Source organism: Callospermophilus lateralis, unplaced genomic scaffold (genome assembly GCF_048772815.1).
Source record: "Callospermophilus lateralis isolate mCalLat2 unplaced genomic scaffold, mCalLat2.hap1 Scaffold_2365, whole genome shotgun sequence".
Lineage (NCBI taxonomy): Eukaryota > Metazoa > Chordata > Mammalia > Rodentia > Sciuridae > Callospermophilus > Callospermophilus lateralis.
In genome coordinates, this window is record NW_027513242.1 from 102599 (window position 1) to 124483 (window position 21885).

Here is a 21885-nt window from a genome sequence, read left to right on the forward strand (position 1 = left end):
ATTAAAGCATAGCTTTCATCAGAATGGAATAAAATAGCCTAATTTTATACCATTCAATAGATTCAAATTACCCAACCTGATCCAAGAAGAAACAGAAAATCTAAAGAGTGCTATGCATGAAATAAATTTAAATTGTCATACATATTCCCATACATAAACACCAGTTCCTATATTTGCACTGTTGAAATTTATCAAACATTCAAAGAAGAAATAATACCAATACTATGAAAATTTTTCAATAAATATAGAAGGAACGACTCCACAGCCCACTCATGAGGTCACTAACAGACAGGTATCCAAGGTAGAGAATATAAGCAAATTTAAAAAAATGCAGACACATTTCTTCCATGAATATCCACACATAAATCCCTGCTTAAAATATTAGAAAATGAAATGGAGGGTCATACTTTTAAAAAAATGCACTATAGTTCAATTTTGTCATATCCCATTAATACAAAATTTCCAGAAATATTTCATTGTTTTAATAGATTAAGGGAGAAAATTATATAATTACCATAATTTTTCTAAAAAAGGCATTTCATGAAATGCAACATTATCTCATGAAAAAAACTCTCAAAAGCCTAGTAATATAAGGGGATTTTCTTAAATAATGAAGGACATTGATAAAAACCTTCACAAAATCTCACTCTTGTGAATTAAATATTGAATGCTTTCCCCATGAGATTGGGAATAAGACAAAGTTATGTTCTCTCACTACACATGAGAAATAGTCTACTGAGAGTCCCAATCTGCATAAAATGATAAGAAAATTAAGTAAAATCATAAAAATTATAAAGAAGAATAATCTAGGAGTGTTACATGGAAAACCTAAAGATTTGTCAGAAAACAACGACAACTAAAAAGGGAATTCAGCAATACTATAGGACACAGGTAATGTTAAAAAAATTATGGATGTTCATATTTTATATATTCATTTATACAATGAAAAATTACAAAATGAATGAATATAATACCATTTACAAAACCATCAAAAATATATCACATATTTAGGGATAAAGTATCAAGGTATGCACCAGATTCTACACTGAAAACTAAAAATTGCTGAGAGAAATTATGAAAGATCTAAAAAAATAAAATAAAATAGAGGGATAAACCATGTTCATGAGAGGAATACCCAATTTTATTAAATGTTAGTCTTTTCCAAATTAATCTATAGATTCAATACAATCTCCATAAAAGTCACAGAAGCCAGACATTATTTTTGGTGTTTGACAAGGTAATTTTAAATGACTTTGGAAGGTAAAGGACCAATGCTGTCACACAGAGCAAATGCTATCCAAACAATCTTGAAAAGGAGTCAAAATGAGCACCCTTCCTAATTTTAGGACTTTCTACCAGTGACAGCATCAAGACATCAATGGAACATAATAGGAAAATAAACCAATGCACATATACATGGACAAATCATTTTTTGATAAGGACACTAAAGCCCTTTTTCAAAAGTACATTAGTGCTTTTTGAGAGAAAAGTGAAATGTGTTTAATAAAGTGTTCTAGAGTGACTGGATATTTGCATTGGAATAATAAATCTGGACTGCTCATCACACCATACTCAAACAGTTTAAGATGGGTGCAACCTAAGGATATACAAAGATTTCTCAAATAAAATGCTGAAAACACAAATTATAAAAAGAAATAAGTTGAAGTTCATCAAAATTCAAACTTATGTTCATCAAAAAGCATCATCAAAAATTTTTAAGTGAAATAAATAAGAAAGGAAAGCTACAGATGGAAACTGGATGCTACAGTCACAAGAACCTGCTAAATCGACAAAAATAACCTATGGTGTTAGAAATCAGATCAGCGCCTGCTTCTGAGGGCACTGAGGCGAGGTGGCAGAAGGGGACTTTTGGAGGTGTCCTGAATCTTCCGTGTCCTGATGCACATTGGTCAAAACTAAAAGAGCATTTCACATGAGATTCATTTCATCAAACGTTACAGTATAGCTCAATCTTTCATTGTGAAGGACTTATTGCAAAAAGTAAAAAAAGTAAATCTATTTTCCACCTTTGAACTTAAATAACATAAAATTAGTGAAAATCTGAGATTGAATATTTTAAATAAATGGGATAAGGAGTATATCAAGTATGCAGAATTCTCACAATCAACAAGAGGAAAAAGCAGAATTGTTTTGTTTTGTTTTGTTTCTTTAATCTGTCAAAAGACATGCACATGACTAGATTTGGAGTATGTGTTGGTAAGGAATTTCTGAAAAGCAATCTGGCAATATGAAATTTTTTAAAGAGTTTATAGCATTAGGTCCAATGAATCAGATTTTAATAGCCAATATATGTAATAATCTAGTATATTAAAAACTATCTAAAATTTATGAACAATAAAATAAGCCTTATGAACCAACACAAAAAGAATGAATTATTCAACAAATTTAACTGAAAGTTATTTCACTGCTTTTTAATTTATATTAGACAAAATTGGCTTAACTTCAACATTAATCAAATAGTCATTATTAAATAAATTATAGCACAACTATAAAGTGAAATGTTACACATTTATTGAAAATTTTATCCCCAAGGAATATTTACTCACATCTGAAAATGTTTATAACAATTTCAGTATACAAAGTTAAAAACATTATATTTAATATAATAATAATTGCAGAAGTATATTTTTATATATAAGTACACTGTAACAGGATTTATCTCTACAAGGAGTAATAATAGTTGAATTTTTTACTTTTAAATAATTTTCTATATTTACTTCAATGAGCATGGTTTATTTAGAAATGCACATAAAATGCAGTAAACAGTTTTTGTAAAGAAAAAAAAAAAGAAATTGCTGAGGGATTAAAAAAAATTGCTGTGATTTTTAAGTGCTGCTAATGGATTCCAGAAATCCAAGTGTCCAGATCCACAGTGGCTATATGCACTGAGCAGATGGCAATTTACTACATTGTCACAGAATAATAAAAGAAATTTACCGATTTTCAGTTTGAGTAGAAATGGAGTCACAGTTTCTGAAGAGTTCCACAAATTTTGACAGTCACAAATGGTGTGTTTTCTGGTGGTTCGGTTACATTACACTGATTTCAGGATGCTCCTAAATGTGAGACATATGCTTTCCCAACCTAGCTCCATTTCTCAAGCTGCTGGAATTTAGAAGTGACCACTGTGATATCCCTGTAGGACAGAAACTTTGGAAATAAGAATGTACAAAACAGAATGATCTTGAAGTGTCTCATTATCTCCTGTGCACAATGGATCCCTGTGTACAGTTCCTTGAGTATTTCATAAATAAATGGGATAAGGAGTGTACCAAGATGAGCCTAGATTCCAAGATGAGTATTCCATAATAAATCTGAAACAGGGTCAGTTTCTTTTCAAATACCAGATCTCTTCTGGGATCATTCATTGATATTTCATATTCGATTGATGTTTCTGATCTTTTGACTAGATAACACTTAGTAAATTGTAAATTTTGTAGTCTTTCCCAAACTTCACATTTTCCAATGGTGTATGACAATTGTTAAATACAGAGTCCAGAATGAGACTTTCTTCTTGTCTCAGAAATGTTCTGTGGCCATAAAGCTTTGAATAATGGGTGAACAGTACCAAGAAAAATCCTAGAGTATTGGTTAAAGAGGATTCTTTAATGACATTTCATAATAAAAGTGCAGAAGGGAGAGGGAACTTGTTCCTCTCATGCTGGAAGAAAGGAGGACCCAGGGAACTAGTCACAGAATTTTGGCTGTTTGTCAGGAGTGAGACGGATCCTTTCCTCACCATACTGTAGACACGTGGTCCTACCGTGTGCGAGAGAGTTTCAGGAAGCACCTGAAAGTTTGGAGGTGTAAAGGTCTCACCATAATAGAGCTGAGGTCAGCCTGCAGGAGGCGGGCTGAGGCTGTTCATGACAACCAAGTGGGTAGAACTGGTCACCACTGGCCCAGACACACTTCAACATTTGGTGGACAGTGAGGGGTGAGTTTTCCTGTGGACCAAGTAGATCCCTTGTATTTGGCTGGACTTGAGTCATCTTGAAGACAGCCACACCAGGACTATGAGAAGAATCTCCACCAAAAATAGGATGGAGGAGGCTGGGGTTGTGGCTCAGTGGTAGAGAGCTCGCCTAGCACATATGAGGCACTGGGTTCGGTCCTCAGCACACATAAAAGTAAACAAACAAAATAAATGTATTGTGTCCATCTATAACTAAAAAAAAAATTAAAAATAGGATGGAGGTGTGGAGCAGAAAATAGTAGTGGAGGAGTGTATGGCACCTTCCTCAGGGAGCAGGTGGTGTAGGTGATGGTTCTTAGGAACGTCCCATACACCCCACACAGAGAATTTTTTCTGTTTGCAAAACGGATTTGAATGCCAGCCTCCTTACAGGAATTCACCATCCAAGAGGGAACTTCCAACAGTGCCAACCCGTGAGAAAGATTTGACCCCTTTTCCTCTGGTTCTTCTCACCCTGGAGAAGCCAAGAGCAAACATGGGGAGCTGTGAAGGAAAGGAGGTGACTGAGCAAGTGAAAAAGAGTTTATCTTCTTGCTGCTGGATCCTTGGTGACAGGTCTGACCTGGGAACAGAGGAGGACTTCACTTTAGATGAGGCAGTAAGTCCAAAATACACCCCTGGACTTTCCGCCACATGAAGATGACTGACAAGTGGATCAACTACCAAGGCACCACCCAAAGAAGGTCAGGGACAGGAGGAGGAAGCTCGCCAGGAGCAGTGGTGGAAGGAAAATAAGCCTTTTTCCTAAATTACACCACACAGAGAGGTTTAATGAACTAACCACAGCAACAAGTTTGACTTAGATGAAACCTTCCATAAACTATGGATTTTTTAATCACATAAGACTTTGAATAAGTTTTTTGTTTGAATGCTCTAGCCCTCTGAATATCCCAGTAAAATCTTAAAAAATTATTTTGACCACATATTTGTATACAGAGTGAGTTTTGCTTATGAAATCACAAGTTGAAAAAAAAAACTGTATGATATTCAAAAGCTTAAGTAGCATCCAAATACATACGTGTATTATTCATTTCATAACTAATTTACATAATATTTATAATTTACATAAAAATGTATGTGATTCTTAATTTTATTCAAATTATTCAACTACTAATGTCTAAATATTTTAATCAATGAATGTTAACAAATATTTAAACCTCCTTGGTATGGAAGACCCTGGAATTGAAATCCAGATAATCAGGCAGAATGGAAAACACAGGTAAATTTTTACACGAGGAATTGTTCAAAGCCTAAATAGACCATTGTGTTTTCACAAATCTGAAGAATGCCCTTATTTTTGTTGGACTTGTACTTCTAAGCAATGTTTAGGTATTTTTTTAAAATATATTTATTGATTCTTTCTATTTATGCAAGACAGTAGAATCCATTTTGATATAATTTTATAAGCATATAAGCATGGAATATATCTTATTCTAATTAGGATCCCATTCTTGTCGATGTACATGATGTGATTTTTTTCTACACATATATTATGTCAGATTCATTCCACTGTCTTTCCTTTTCCTATCCCCTCTCCCTTCTCTCCATTCCCCATAGTCTAATCTACTGAACTTCTATTCTTCCCCTCACCACCCGCCTCCTTATTGTGGGTAATCTTCCAAATATGAGGGAAAACATCCAACCTTTGGCTTTCGGGGACTAGCTTATTTCACTAATCATGAGAGTCTCCAGATCCAGCCATTTCCTGGCCAATGTTATGAAGTTATTCTTCTTCATGGTTGAGTAGCACTCCGTTGTGTATATATATACCACATTTTCTTTACCATTTGTGTACTGACAGGCACCTAGGTTGGTTCCATGGCTTGGCTGTTGTGAATTGGGCTACTATAAACATTTATGTGGCTGTATCACTGTAGTACACTGATTTTAAATCCTTTGAATATATATAAAGGAGTGAGATAACTGGGTCAAGTGGTGGTTCCATCACAGATTTTTTTAAGGGATCATACTGCTTTCTAGAGTGATTGCACCAATTTGCAGTCCCACCAGCAAGTATGAGTGAACCTTTTCCCGTATCCTTGCCCCCATTTATTGTTACTTGAATTCTTGATAATTGCCATTCAGACTGGAGTGAGGTGAAATCTCAGTGTAGTTTTAATTTGCCTTTCTCTAATTGCTAGAGATGTTGAACATTTTTTCAGGTACTTGTTGACATTCCTGTCTCTTCTTTTGAGGAGTGTGTGTTTAGTTCCTTTGCCCATTTATTAATTAGGTTATTGCAGGGGTGGGGGGGTAGTGTTAAGATATTTGGGTTTTTTGTATATTCTAGAACTTAACACCATGACGTGTAGGTAGCAAAGATTTTTCTCCCATTCTGCAGGCTCTTTCTTCATGCTCTTGATTGTTTGCTTTGCTGTGAAAAAGCTTTTTCGTTCCATGCTGTCCCATTTAGTGATTTTGTTTTAAAATTTTACTTCTTGCACTGAAGGAGTTTTGTTAAGGAAGTCAGTTCCTAAGCCGATATGTTGGGGAGTTGGGCCTACATTTTCATCTCGTAGGTGAGGGGTCTCTGGTCTGATACCCAGGTCTTCAACCCTTTTTGAGTTGAGTTTTGTGCAGGTGAGAGATAGAGGTGAAATTTCATTCTGCTCTATATGGGTTTCCAGTTTTTCCAGCACCATTTGTTGAAGAGGCTGTCTTTTCTCCAATGTCTATTTATGCCTTTGTCTGGTATGAAGTAACTGAACTTCTTGTGGGTTTGTCTCTGTGCCTTCTATTCTGTTCCATGGGTCTTCTTGCCTATTTGGGTGCCAATCATATGCTGTTTTTGTTAGTGTAGCTCTGTAGTATAAAGTTTGTGTTGCATCCTGCTTGGCTTTTCTAAGGATTGTTTTGGCTATTCTGGGTTTCTGATTTTTACAAATAAATTTCATGACTGACTTTTTTATTTCTACAAAGAATATTATTGGAATTTTTATGGGAATTTCATTGAATCTGTACAGTGCTTTGGGTAATATGACCATTTCGACAATATTAGTTCTAACTGGGAGGTCTTTCTTTCTTCTAATGTCTTTCTCAATTATTTTGTTTATTGTTCTGTAATTTTCATTGTAGAAGTCTTTCACCTTTTTTGTTAGATTGATTCCCAAGTTTTTTTTCTTTTTTTTTCTTCCTTTTTCCTTTATTTCTTTTTTTCTTTCCTTTTTAAGCTATTGTGAACGGGATGGTTTTCCTAATTTGTTGTTCAGCTAATTCATCATTGGAGTACAGGAACACAATTGATTTATGAGTGTTAATTTTGTATCCTGCTAATTTGCTGAATTCACGTTTGAGTTATAGAAATTTTCTGGTGGAGTTTTTTTGGAGAAGGTCCTCTAATTATAGAATCATGTTGTTGGCAAACAGAGATAGCTTTAGCTCTTCTTTTCCTATTTATATCCCTTTCATATCGTTTGCCTAATTGCTCTGGCTAGAGATTCAAGGACCATGTTGAATAGTAGTGGTGAAAGTGGGCATCCCAGGACCAGGTGGATTCTCAGCTGACTTCTAGCAGACTTTTAAAGAAAAACTAACACCAATCCTCGTCAAATTATTCCATGAAATAGAAAAGGAGGGGACTCTTCCAAACACATTCTATGAATCTTACATCACCCTGATACTAGAGCCAGACAAAGACACAGCAAGGAAGGAAACTTCAGACCAATATCCTTGATGAACATAGATGCAAAATTTCTTAACAAAATACTGGCAAATTGCATACAAAAACATATTTAAAAGATAGTGCACCATCATCAAGTGGGCTTCATCCCAGGGATGCAAGGTTGTTTTCAACACACAGAAATCAATGTATATAATTCACCATATCAATAGACTTAAAGACAAGAATCTCATGATCATCTGATTAGGTGCAGAAAAAAAATCATTTGGCAAAATACTGCATCTATTCCTGTCTAAACACTAGAAAAAATAGAGATAGAAAGACCATACCTCAACGTTGTAAAAGCTGTATATGGCAAACCCAAGGCCAACATCATTCTAAACTGAGAGAAACTGAAAGCATTCCCTCTAAATAGTTCAGTTTTAAGAGGAGGAGAACATAAAAGTATAAGTTCACATCTCCCACCTAGCTAAGTCATGGTTGGATCTAACCCATCCTTGTGAGAAACTTGATGATCTGGGGTACCTATGAACCTCTTAGCGTCCAGATATTCAGTTGTACTCCTGAGCTACTTGTTTCTGAGTTTTCTCTTGACCTAATCCTCAAACCCATGGCTTCTAAAGTGAACAGTTCAGAGGGCTCATCACTGTTCTGCTCTTTGCCACTGGATTTCTGCTCACTGGATGGTGTATCACTTCGCTTCTGAAACCCACATCTCTGATCCCTTGCTCTTCTCACTGCAGCTACATGCTCCCCGTGCCCCACCAGCAGGCTGACCAACAGCTAGGATTGATTCCTGCCCTAAACCAGTCAAAAACTCCCCAACTCCTAGGGGGTTTTTGGTGGCTCTTTGGAAGGATGACCCCCTCAGTTCCCATTCTCTGCCTGGTGGCCCACTGACCCTTTACCAGGATCATTTTTCCTGAACAGCTTCCCTCCTTTGACTGATCTCAGTCCTTTCTGTGTGGCCACGCCCCAGTTTGTAATGTTCTCTGGACACTTCTCCAGATGTGACCTTCTGCCACGTCTCCAGCCTTCTAGGGACATGGTGCAGGCCCTTGGTTTTCTTAATCCAGCCCCAGTGTAAAAAAATCTCAGATTCAATACTAGTGCACCATAGCACAAAGTGATAAGTATTTCACCTTGCTTGTCGTCTCAGATATCTAAAATAAAACTGTGCTTTCTCATGTATCCCTGACATGTGACCCTATGTCTTAATAAATACAAATTCATGGGCAATGTGTTGGAGATACTTTTAGCTCTATAATTTTATACTGAGTAGAAATACACACATTTTAATCTGACATGTGCTTTACACAACTTTTTCAAAAAACTGATTTCTTCATAATATTTGTAGAGTTTTTACTCATGTTTCAGAAAATTGTCACTATTTAGACAATTAGTTTCTTTTCCAGTTCTTTTGGCTATTTGGCAGTGGGCTTTCTGATCTTTTTTATTAGGATTTTCTGTTGTTCTTAATCATAATAAAAGAAAAATTGCTTGGAATATACTAATCTTAGTAAATTATAAACTGTCTTTAAGATCTTCTCTCTTTCCATTCCTTACTATGCATGAGATCACTTTCATCACTTTTTAGTCAGTCATGAATCAGTTGAGATTGAATTAATTTAGGTGAACAAATATTAGAGAATATGTTTGAGAAAATGTGCTGGTTTGTCCTAGTAGAGCACAGCAAAGCTTTTGAAATGTATTGACTTCTCTAACATTGCTATTTCCCTGGCCATATTTTAAAAGGAGTTTCACAAATCAAAATTTCTCAAAGTGTGATTCCCAGAACAGCAACTTCCTCATCTCCTGGAAATAAATAGAAATGTAAATTACCTGCCTCCAACCCACACCTGCTGTATCAGAAACGATAAGGGCAGGGCGGAGGTGGGCCAATACTGTGTTCAAACCAACTTGTAGGTCATCTTGGTGCACACCAGACTCTGAAAGCCAGGATTCGAGGCAGTTAAAAACAAATGCAAGTTCTTAAATTTTTAAAAATGCATGTCTGTTAGACGCATTTTAGATAGGTATACTTTAAAAAAAAATATTCATTAAAATGAAGCCCATTTTAACCACTCAGTTTTGAAATGGTCTTTCTTTCCAATAAAAACTTCAATGAATTTTCTCAAAGCACACATGGACTTTATAGAAGAAGTAAATAATTTATTCCTGACAAAGGCAGAGAGCTTCCTTCCTCATCATAATGGAATCCAGTGACGTGCACATGTTAATCTGATGTGCCACCCTCCCCTTGATGTGCCTGATTTTATACTGGATTTAATTATAGTCCACTTTTTAGTTGAATTTGAAATCCTTAGAAATTAACCATTGGAGCAGAATGAATTTTGAACATCTGACAATTGAAAATAATATTTCTTATGATAATTTCTTTCCAAAGTTACAAGAAAGAGCATCAAAGGGGAGACTGGAGAGTTTGAAACTGACTTTCTAACCCAGTTAACAGGAACAGGTGACATGTTGGTTTCAAAGCTTGGAGACAGGGAAAGCAGAAAGCAAACAAGGGGATGGTCCCCCAGGTAGACCTCACCAGTGCACCCCCAGAGCTTGCCTGCCCTGGGAGGGCTCCCCCAGGGACCATCCTCCAATCACCCTTGGCTTGTAAAGGTGGACCTCCGTGATTTTGACATGTAGAGCCTTGCAGGGGTGAATTGCACCAAGTTCACTCATTCGCTATGTCCATACAGTATGATTGTTCTGACTCTTCCATGGTTGGTTATTATTGGTTTTTATCTGCTGATATTTGAGCACATGGATGTTTCAGTGACAATGTGATGGTGCTGCTGGGTTCTCCACCCTGGCTGATGTTTCACAAGCCATCCCCTTGAATGGCACTCACAGTCAAGGTTGTATTTTCACCTGTTCTATTTTCTTTTAAATATTAAACTCTGGCTATGATTACCAGGGGTCTATATAGCCCCAAGCAATAGTAATACTGGTCAATGATGTTTATTCTGGAAAAAGGGTTTTTATTTCTTGCATTTTGGCATTAATTCTTTTCTGTGTTTAGACTCTAAAATTGATGGAAAGGGAAGACTGAAGAAGAATGTTTTGCTTTCCTCTTTGATAATAGTGTTTTCCCCATGCACAACAGAGACCACTGAAATACAATTAATTCCAAATATGGAAGCTTTCCTTTCTCCAGAGGAATTTTTTGAGATCTCATTTTATTTTTAATTTTTTTATTGGTTATTTTTAGTTATACAAGACAGTGGATTCCATTTTGATGTAATTATACAAGCATGGAATGTATCTTGTTCTCATTAGGACCCTATTCTTCTGGATGTACATGATGGTGAAATTCACTTTGTCTTGAGCAAAAAAAAAAAAAGAGCTTGATGTTCAGGCAATGTCTGTATTTCTAAGTCCACCTACTGGGTCCAAGTTCCATGTATGCTCTTTTATGAGATCACGTACCTTTCATTTACTACTTATAATCTCAATGGGTTAGCAATTATGGTGAGAATGCCAATGATGCATTTAATGCTAAAATACACTTTAGGATATACACAATGAGTATTTATTTGTGATATTTCATTGCAGATAATTAACGGGACAACATTCTTTCTTCATTTCTCACCTATAAAATTGATCTCCTTTTGTCATTTCCTGAGGAAATGTATGTGAAATCCATATGCATATTCATTTCATGGGTCAATAACCTAAGTAAAAATTAAGTCATTAGACTATCTTTTGTTAAAAAATTTGCAAACGTATGTGTATAATAGTAGTGATATGGCCAGTAAATTTTAAACTACTATGCTTACATTAATTTCACCCATTTTGGAATCTGAATATTGTCTTTTGGCATAGGAGAATCTTTACTGGGTGAAATGCCTGCCAGAGAAAATATCAGTTGTATTATACACGTAATTCCAGCTGAGCACCCTCAAACACCATGTGATTCAGATTGTGACAGTAGGATGGATAATTGGAAGAGGATAATAATCCTCTTCCAATGCAGCTGCATTATGCTGTTTCTTAAAATAACTAAACAGAATGGCTTCTAAAGCACTCTTCACAAACTCGCCCAGATCTATCAGCCAAGCAATTCTTAAACTTTTTGTTATCATGATGTTATTTTTTCATAATTTCCCAATTTGTGCATCCCATATTCATCATGAAGAAATTTATTTCGCTCATATAATAACCTGATATGTATTGATCACTTACTGTAAAATGAGGCTATGGTGCTAGGAACTAAGGTATTTTATAGGACACTTTATAGGGCATACTGAGTTCTTTACTTCCTGGAACTTATAAACTAACCTCTGAGTTTGTCAAAATAAAGTCATTTAATGCATTTAAATGGGAATCAAGGGCTTCAGAATTTTGAAATAGCCTTTGAGATATACCAAAAATGACATAGCAGGGTTTGAAATCATCGCCAACTAACAGTCTTTTCAACTATAAAATTCCAGAATGAAAGAAGTTATGCATTTTTATTTTTCTTACCAAGGTAATGTCTTAAATTCTGCAGAAGGTGGTAACAGATATCTACAATTACCATATGCTCAATTTTCCCTGGTGCCATTTGTTTTGAGATGTAAACTAAATTATTTTTTGCAGTGCTTACATAGCTAGTGAGTCACACCGATTGTGTATTAAACACTTCATATTACAAAGGTGAAATTCAGTAAGTTCTTGCCAATTATAATAAATAGCACTTTTCTTGCAGGATATCCATGATATCAACTTAGATTCTGTGAAGAAGCAGAGAGAAGTGCCTTTTAGACAGAGATTCCAATTAGCTTTTGCCCTTAGTTTTCTGTTGCGATTTCATCCTAACCGTAGAAAATGCATGCAATGAAAATTTATACAATGAGAGCAAAGGAGTTAATGGTTAAGAGTATTTTAATGAGCTCCTATTTTCACATACACAGGAGGAGGAGGTGTTTTGAAAGGTGTATCCCTGTCACCAGGGAATGTGGTGGTGCTTTCTGAAGTGTGGAGGCAAAGAGGTATACAAATGAACACGGTCCTCTTGTGAACACTTTGATCCCTTGCCACTTAATTTCTCCATGCTTTGTTTCTTTGCAGAGCGATTCAATGTTTATCTCATGCCTACACCAAATCTGGATATTTATGGAGAATGCACAATGCAGATCACCCATGAGAATATCTATCTCTGGGACATCCACAACGCCAAGGTCAAACTGGTGATGTGGCCTCTCAGCTCACTGAGGAGTTATGGTTGGGACTCCACGTGGTTCACCTTTGAGTCGGGAAGGTAAGCTCTAGGGCAAAGACCAAGAGTAGTAGGGATGTGATAAACTCCTGAGGGAAAACTCTATCCACTGTTGCCAGAGATGACCACTGCCTTTATAAAGAGTAGAAGGTAACACTAAATTTCTTCCAATTCTCATCGATAATCTGAATAAAATTTATTAAGTGTATGGCAAGATAATTACCCCATTTAAAATAATTTCAGTCACTTCCACTAAACCTCAAACTATTTTAATGATGCAATATATTTCCAATATTATAATAATTCTCATTTTTTATATATCTTCATGCTATAGGATTCCCGTTAAATTAAATATGTCTCTCCCTGTGCTCTTTTGGTGGATATCATGTAAGCACACAATATTGAATGGTATTTTCATAAAATCATTTAAATATTGCTTTCCAGGCTTGTGACAAGTATACTGTAACTTCACCCAGATGTTTATGTTGATAATATTAGTAATTAAGTATAATATTAACTCAGAATGACTGAATAAATGTTGGCAAATCCATAATTTATGAAATGTACAACTCAGATTTCACACTGAGCATATCAAGCAAATAGTTTGTTTCTTCATCCTACTCTGTGCTTGGGATCCACACGTACAAATGCTTGATCATTAAGCACAGATGTAGATATAGACATGAGCCACAACCAACCAAATTGTGTCTTTCTGCTGCGACCCCTATGCTATTGTTATCACACACCCGATATAAGACTCAAGTTTGAGGATTCTGTGTAAGGTAAAGATGTTCAATGCGTCAGTCTGCACAGTGGGGACTGACTTATCACAACTTAAAATGAATCCTTGGTCCTAAAGGTAACAATCAGTGAGGTTCCATTGCCTTGAAATGGCAATTTTAAGTTGTAATCTTCTTCTTACAAAACTAAATATTTATTCAAGTCATATGTCTTCTAAAGGAGACAAACAAAAGGAAAACCCAAGTAGTAGTAACTTTACGAGTCTGGAGCACTTTTGCACAGAGGAAACGCTGAACCCTCCACCTGCTGATCTCCCTGAAGATCCTTGGATCCTGTTTATCCAGCAGCTGTGAGTTCGCCCAACTCTGCCCCTGTCTGCCTGGGTACTGAGAGTGTAGTGGTAATGACGTTCCAGATAACGACGAGAAATAAAAACTCTCAAAACAAAATAAGTATTTTTAGATATGTAAACTATGTTAAAATCATGATTATGAAAAAGATATGATGTCTTTTAAAGATTCAAGAACCTAAAATCTATGGTGCACTTTTTACTGGCTGAAGGAAGTATGTATATAACTGAACTGCAATTTTGTTTGTTCTCTCTCAGTTAATGCTACTTCCAAGACCCCCTCTTCATCTCCCCCATGCCTGTCTCCTGGATACACCAATCTTCCTTTTCTTGCACACAAAAATAACAAAAACATTAATGATGATTATGCTAATAAGAATGATTTTATCTGTCCCATCATTTCAACAGACTAGTACTCAGGGCTTTTAAAAACAAGCATTTTTGGGTTTTGTAAAGAATTTTCACTCCATTTATACCTATATACCTCAGGTTTGCCATTTTTTTCTCCTTATTTTTTTTTATTTTTTCAAATTTCTTATTTTTTCAAAGCCTTTAAGGGGAATAAACTGGCTTTGTATGTTTTAAAATTAATATTCTCAACCAAAACACCAAATTTTATGCTCTCAATGATTTTCTGTAACTTACATGAAAAAAAAAATACATTGAAATAGATTAGGTAAATAATCTCCAACTGTTTTTGTTTTCTTGGCCTAGTATTTGTTTTGCAGTTTTTGTTGTTTGCCAGAATAACTTCTTAAACAATGAATATCTTAATATCTAAAACTTAACCCGGACACCCACATATCTACACGCCCTGGGAATCAGAGTGAGTTAGGTTTAGACCACAGCACTGTCACCTACCAGTTTTATCTGGGGCATTTGACCCCTCTGGCACTGCATTTACTCTTTTGTGTTAGCAGAATTTAAATACCTACCTCTAGCTATGATCAGAGAAGCCAGTGAGTTGGTGCAGGCAAAGCCACACACAGTCCACAGCATTGCCACATGACAGGTGTGTGAGCCTCTTGAGTATCAACTCTCCCTCAGAAATCACCATTTGCCTGTTTCTCATTCCTGAGAGCAGCTTCTGGCTCAGTCTGAAGAGACCTGGTCATGGAGAACTCTGCTGTGGCACATCCTGAGGCAAAGCTAATGCCACAGGAAATGGGAGAAGCAGCTCAGCACAATGCTTGGGAGAAGCTTGTGTTTAAATGCCAGAGAAAGAATTACCAACTCTGTTCCAGGAAGGGAAATCAGTGTGACTGGCCACGAGTCCAGACTGCAAGGCCCATTAGAAAAAATGGCACCAGTGCAACAAGACTTTGGAGAAAACACTGTACAGCTGTTTGTGTACTAACTGGTACCTGGGGCACACCTGCGGGTTGGTAGGGGCCTACTGCATTGAAGGGTCAGCAGGAAGCATGGGAATTTACTAATTTTTGTATTTGTTCTAATTAGTTATTCATGAAAGCAGAATGCATTTTGAATCATTGTACACAAATGGAGCACAACTTTTCTGGTTGTACACAATGTAGCATCACACCACACGTGCAGTCATACATGTACCTAAGGCAAAGATGTTCATATCATTCCACCATCTTTCCTACCCCTACCCCTCCTAGAATTTACTCATTTATGATGCATAATTCTTTGAAATCTGTTTATGTTCTAATATTACTGTTTGCAGAAATCAAATTGTAAAGCACTGAAAATCAAACTTCTGTACACTGAGACTACTGAGGGAAAAACCTAACAAATTTATTTTGAAACACTGCTAAGATATGAATTGAGCATAGTTGTAGCATATAAATATACAAAAATCAATTATATTTTCTATGCTATCAATGAATAATTAAAAGTAAAAAATGCATTACTTATAATGGCATCAAATTATGAAATATGCGCAGCTGGACTTAACACAATATATGCAAAAACTTTACATGGAAAACTGTAAAATATAGCTTAGAGAAAGTAGAGCAAAATAAATAGGAATATGTATACACTCATGAACTGGAAAAACTATCTTGTTAAGAGAGCAATCTTCTCTAAATTAATTTATAGATTCACCTTAACCCTAATAAAAATCTCAACAGACTTTTCTAAAATAAATGACAAACTGATTGCAAAATTCATTTGGAATTGCCTAAGATCTAGAAGAGCTAAGGTAATTTTGAAAAGAAGAATATAATCAAAGGATTTTTCACTACCTGGTTAAGAGTCTTGCTACCAAACTATAATAACAAAGATAGTGTAGTATTAACATAAGGATCAACCTCATGATCAGCAGAAAATAGTGAAAAGTTCCAAAGCAGACACCTTCCGTGGAGTGATGATGCCTCCCTAGGCAACCTTGCCGTACTGAACTGATGAATTACGTTTGAAGCCTTTTGCATCTGACAGCTGAGCATGTTATTGGGGCCCTTAGGGGAGGACTCCATGGCTCCATGCAGCTTCATCTGTGTTTGCTTTGGAAAACAACACCTACATATCTGGTTAATTTGGGTTTTTTTTTTTTGTTGTTGTTGTTGTTGTTGTTATTGTTTTGCTTTATTTTTAAGTCTACATAAACTCATGTAAGAAGGAGACAAACAGTGCTGAAACAACTGGACAGGAGAAATGTGAACCCCAGCCTTCCCCTTGCTGCCATGGCCAGACCTGTGTCCTCCCAATGTAATGTTGAAGCCCTGACCCCCAGTGTCATGGCATCTGCAGAGGAGCCTTCCAGAGATAACCAGATTAGGTGAGGTCATAAACAGGAGGCCACATGAGCTTAGCGTACTTTCACAAAAATACCAGAGAAGCTTGCTGACTCCCTACATGAGAACTGTGAGAAAGCTGGTCCAGTAGTCATTTGGTCAACCTGGTTGTTTTTGACTTGGATTCTTGGTACAGAGGGAGGAAACAAAACTAAAGGTAGCATGCCAACGCTTCTCAATCTTCTAAAGCAAAAATAGAAACAAGAAGCAATTGCCAAAGGGAGAAAAAGAGAAAATTATCTGAGTAAAGGTTGCTATAATTCCTGGGTGAACAAGTCCTTTGGTGTTACATTCCTCTCAAATGTGTCAGTCTTAAATTCTAAATACCATAGTTAACAATATATTTAGCAATGATATGAAGTTTTTTTGAATTCATGGGCACATATGAATCATAGGTAAGACAGAGAGAATGGTTAATGCAATTTCCCCACTTCATAGTAAACAACTGCATTGTTTCTTTGGTGTTACTTATTATACAATAAATTCTTTCTTGAGGATTTGGCATAGCCAAGGAACTAGATTATGTGTTTTTCAGGAATCATCTGCAGGGGTAATATGAATTCTTGGATCATTATAACTATGCTAAAATCAGTTTGGATTTATCAGCGAAAAGGAGTTGAAACAATAACATAAAAAACACTCCAAGGAGTTCAAATTCCTATAACCTGAAGAATGTATAATAAGCTGTTCTATTCTTCAGAGCAAAGGCCATGATAAATTAAAAATGGCTTGGACACTTTAATCATAACCTATTTTCTTTTGTTTGTGTCTTACTTTAAGAGCCTATTTTGATGAAAATCTTAGGTATAATGAGGTTCTTTTATTTTATGAAATATGATCTATATTTAGGATATTAAAGTCCATACAAAATTCCTATTGTAGATTTGCTTTCTGTATGAGCATATTTTCATTAATGTCTCTCTATACTTGAGATGTGAATGGATAGTATCTGAAAATTACTTAAAGTAAATAATGAGTTGAGAATGCTTAATTACACTACTTCAAGTAGACATCAATAATTACGATAAATTTTTATCATTCTTAGAATCATAATTAGCAGATGTCCTACTGAAGTTATAATTTGTCTAAAATAACAACCTGGTAGATCAAACTTTAGACTGCTCCATATTGTTTCTCTTTTCTGACTGTGTTTCTTCTTCATCTTCTTCGTTTCCTGAACATCATAGTAAAGGTTACCAGGGCTTCCTCTGAAACTGCAATTTGCTCAGTTCCCAATTACATTAGATGGACTTCCTGCCTAACAGCTTACTTCAAAGTATCCCCTGTCTGCAATAAAACAGTCAAATCCAAAGTTGTAAACTTGTAGCAAACAGCTGCCTCATTTCTTCCTTAACTCTTTATACCACCTGTTACAAGTAAGTTTTACATAAACATGTATTTAAAATCCATCTAATCTCTTCAGGCTTATTGAAACTAAAAACTAAATGTAAAATACTAAAAACTGAGTAAATTTTGAAATGTAACAAAAATACACACACCATTAATAATAGTCTACTATTTCCAGTTCTTTAAAAAATGTTTCCATGACACTCATATTCCATTCTAATTATTTCCCTTCTCCACAAATTCCATCTTCACTTCTTCATTCTTAAATCCATTTCAAACTGCTTGTGTCTCTACCACTCCACATATTTTATTTTAAGGTCATTTAATTCCTATAAATTTCAAAATCAATGATCTATTCCCAAACATTGTTTTAACAACATTATGCAGCATTCAATGTAGTAGAACATATGTAAGATTTTTTCTTCATTTTTCTCCATTCACCCTTTGACTCAGTTTGTCTCCTCCTCCTTCACTGACTCTTCCTTTTCATTCTTCTTCCTAAAGGCTTTTACTGGCCACCTTAAAGAATCATGTCTTAGGTAATTTTCTCTTTCTCCATACTCTCTCCTTAACTTTAGCACATTGATTTTCAAGTTTCAAAGATTATTTTTATGATGTTCACTCTTAGATAAATATTCTCAGTCCATCAACACAGTTATATACAACTCTTTTGAATGTCATACTACAATTTCACATTGAACATACACACAATTAAATATTTTTTCTCCTAAAATCCGTTTTTTTTCACCAATGTTGCCATTATATCCTTGCTTCCTCCTTTTTTACTTGTGTTCGGTCCACCTCAGCACCCTGCTTTCTTCTACACACTTGATCATCTTCAAATACTCTTTGAGAAATATCTCTTCTATTTATTGTCATTACCCTTGCTCTGTCCAATATGATCTCTCACCCAGTCTTTGACAATAATCTAACTTGTTTCCTTGTTTCCTTTTTTACTTCTGATAATTGATTTACTATCATCTCATCAGATCTTATTATCCCAATTCCCTCCATTTAAAATCCTTCAGTGGTTTCTCATAGCAAGTAGAGCAAAATCCAAGTTCCCTAGTATGGCATATAATCAATTCTGTGTGCTCATACACTTTCTTGTCTTTCTAACTCCATCTCTTTCCACTTTCAACATGACTCATTGTTCTACTGGAACATTATTATATTGCAAAAGTCACATATAAAATTAAATGCAAAATATTAAATGAATAGTTCAGTGGAAAATTTCAGCAAATGGCTCAGTCCAGATTATAAATTTAAAACCACACTTTTTCTCAAGTGAATCCAGCTTTATGTTTACAAAGGGGATAAAATACAACTGAAAGATTTTCAAGTTGGGAGACAGAAACAAATGAGTTTTTTGTTAAAGATATATTTTGAACCTATATAATGAAATAACCATAAATATTAAAATGTGAAAATGCTCAAAACTCAGGAATTTTGTTTGTTGCTTTTTTATTATTTTTTATTTGTTTTCAGACAGAGTCTAAGTTATTGAGGCTAGCATTGAAATTGTGATCCTTCTGCCTCAGCCTCCCAAGTTGCTGGGATTACAGGTGTGTACCACCACACCTGGCTTCAAAACTGAAGCTTTTAATGATTTTGCTGTATTAACTTTGACAAAATGACAATGAAATTAATAATAATGGAGATAATATTTGCTATTATCTATGTGGTGTTTATTATATGCTTGTCAATATGCTGAGTACTTTGAAAGCATTTTCATGTTTAACTCTCTTAATAGCCTAGTGGAATAGACACTATTGTTATTTTATTTAAATAGATTAAAATGGTAAGCCATATCACTTTTGTCCTACCCAAGAACAAACAGCAAGTGAAGTAATTGGATCAAACTAGGCCAGCCTAGTACTAGATTTTGTGTTATTAATTACTGTTACTGGTAAAATAAACTGATGTATTTCATTCTATACAAAATGATTTTATTGTAAGCTAAGTTTTTGAAAGAAAGAGAATAAAATCATCTCAATATCTCAGAAAATACTATGGTTTGAATGTTTACCTTCCAAAACTAAGGAGTTGCCAATGTGATAGAGTAAGAAGTGATTACACCCTGAGAGCACCTCCTTCACCAGTGAGATTCAGGCCTATTAAAGAGAATTCAAGAATTGGAGGCTTGTTGCTTTCTGACTTCTACCTTTGAGGAGACAGGGTTCCTCCTTTCTAGAGGATGCACCCCTTATCAAACAACTCAAACTACTAGCAACCTGATTTTGAACTTCTCAGACCTTAGAACTGTAAAAATTTAATTTCTCTTCTTTATAAATTATCCAGTCTCCATTAAATTGTTATAGCAGCACAGACTAAGAAATAGATTTTTAAAATATTAATGATATAATTCACATTTTGATTTTTAAATTGCTCTAAAAATCTTTTGGGGCTATATTAACAAAATTATCATAAACTATATAGCTTACAAACAAAGGAAATTTGCTTTTCACATTTCTGGAATCTGGAGTTTCAAGATCAAAGTTCTAACAGATTTAGTGTATACAGAGGACCTGTTTCCATGTTAATAGATGTCTATGTGCCTATAGTGTCTTCAAATGGCAGACAGTACAAAGGTACTGTCTGGGGTCTCTATTTTATTTTTATTTTTTATTATTAGTTTTACATGATAGCAGAATGCATTTTGACATAGCATACATATATGGAGTATAATTTTTTATTCTTCTGGTTGTATTTGATGTAGAATTACTTTGGTCCTGTAATTACAATCGTTGTGCAGTATGCCGATTTTAAGTCCTTCAGGTATAAACCAAGGAGTGGGATAGCTGGGTCAAATGCTCTCTTTTATAAGAATACTATTCACACTCATGAAAAGTCTGTCTTCATGACCTTCATCACCTCCCAATACTACCACACTGAGAATGAAATTTCAAAATGAGGAAAAATGTTTGATTCCCAATATCCTAAATAATGAAATAAAAACAAGATTAAAGCAAATATTATTATGTATTTCATTATAACAAATTAAGAAAACAGTCTGATACATTATCCAGTGACCAAAGAATAAAACTGTTCATGTAACTCTAAAAGTTTATATCTGTCAACAAATATTCATCTTTATAGACAAGTTAAAATTTAAAGAAAATTATTTTAAAATATGGAATATGCCACAAAGAAATCTTGCTTTTTAAAAAAATACAACAGTCACTAGTGTGGCAATATGTAAAAACATGAATGTGTAACCAATGTGATTCTGCAATCTGTATACAGGGTAAAAATGGGAGTTCATAACCCACTTAAATCAATGTATGAAATATGATATGTAAAGAGCTTTGTAATGTTTTGAACAACCAATAATAAAAAAAATATATTAAAAAATTCTTTTTTTTTGTTCCAGGGATTGACCCAATGGGAGCCACATCCCTAGCCCATTTTTATTTTGAGACAGGTTTTTACTAAGTTGCTGAGGACCTCACTAAGTTGTAGTTAATTTTGAACTAGTGATCCTCCTCCCTCAGGCTCCCAAGTTGCTGAGATTATAGGCATGCATTGCCACATCCATTCTTGCAATTTTTATGGCTAAACTCTCAACTTTCCAAATAATGATAAAAATATCCTGTTTATAGCTCTAAGTCACAATTCATTTCTTTAAATCAATTCACTCTGTTTACAAAATGGGGTCTTGAGGGCTATAGTTGCAAGGTATCTAGATACATGAGTCGAATATTGAATACCAAAGAATTTTTTAAAAAAGTAATACCTTTACTATAGAAGAACAGGAACATGCCCTATTTCGAAGTATACTTAGGGAGGTACAAAAAATAGAAACGATGAGAAAGGGGCACCATGTACAAAGTCCAAATGTCTATAAGTTATGAATCAACA

The 21885-nt window shown here is 35.1% G+C and overlaps 1 pseudogene; it reads left to right on the plus strand.

Moving 5' to 3' along the window:
* The window catches only part of LOC143640417 (docking protein 6-like), a 102472-nt pseudogene extending 88547 nt beyond the window's left edge, over window positions 1-13925 (plus strand).
* The last annotated feature ends 7960 nt before the right edge of the window (window positions 13926-21885 follow it).